A 615-nucleotide genomic window follows, 5' to 3' on the forward strand; every position below is an offset into this window, starting at 1 on the left:
CACCTCTCCCCAGTGCCTGGCCCCCTCTCCCCTCAGCGCTTGTATGTTTGCTTTGTGTTCCTCCTTCCTGGCTGCGTTTACTTCATTAAGTTGAACTTTATGTTGGTGTGTTGACTGGCAGATGTCCTTTCTTTGTGGTGACTTTTCTTTGTATACACTGAAATTTGACTCCTGTCTTATTTCTTTTTTTTTCTTGTAGTAAATTTGTACGAACATTGTAGAAACTTTTCCAATTACTTATGTTCGAACGAGCTGCAGTTTTCTGAACCAGCTTTTGGCAGGAAGATGCTAAAGAGAGGGGAGTCCCGGGAGCTTGGGGGGGGGTGTGACACTACACAGTCACATTCACCACCTAGCCTAGGGACCACTGTGACTGTTTCTTTAATACTTCATCACTTTTGAGTATTTCTCCACTTTTTAACGTCTCTGGAGTCGAGATGTGCCTTGCCGTCGATGGTATCTTCAGATCACCATTGGCCATGTTTCCCCGCATTTTAACACCTCTGAAATTAGCGCAGGTTTTCCAGACTCCTCGGTGAATTAAAGCACGTGCTGCCAGGCCTCCTTCCAGCTGGCCTGGTTCAGGACAGACTTCTGCCTCAAGCCTTGAGCTTT

At 46.3% G+C, this 615-nt stretch overlaps 1 protein-coding gene across 1 annotated transcript in view; it reads left to right on the plus strand.

Annotated features, from left to right (window-relative positions):
• Positions 1–615, plus strand: part of ACSBG2 (acyl-CoA synthetase bubblegum family member 2) — a 21496-nt gene that overhangs the window by 4840 nt on the left and 16041 nt on the right. The gene's annotated exons all lie outside the window — the stretch shown is intronic.

Source organism: Pteropus alecto, unplaced genomic scaffold (genome assembly GCF_000325575.1).
Source record: "Pteropus alecto unplaced genomic scaffold, ASM32557v1 scaffold30, whole genome shotgun sequence".
In the NCBI taxonomy this organism is placed as follows: Eukaryota; Metazoa; Chordata; class Mammalia; order Chiroptera; family Pteropodidae; genus Pteropus; species Pteropus alecto.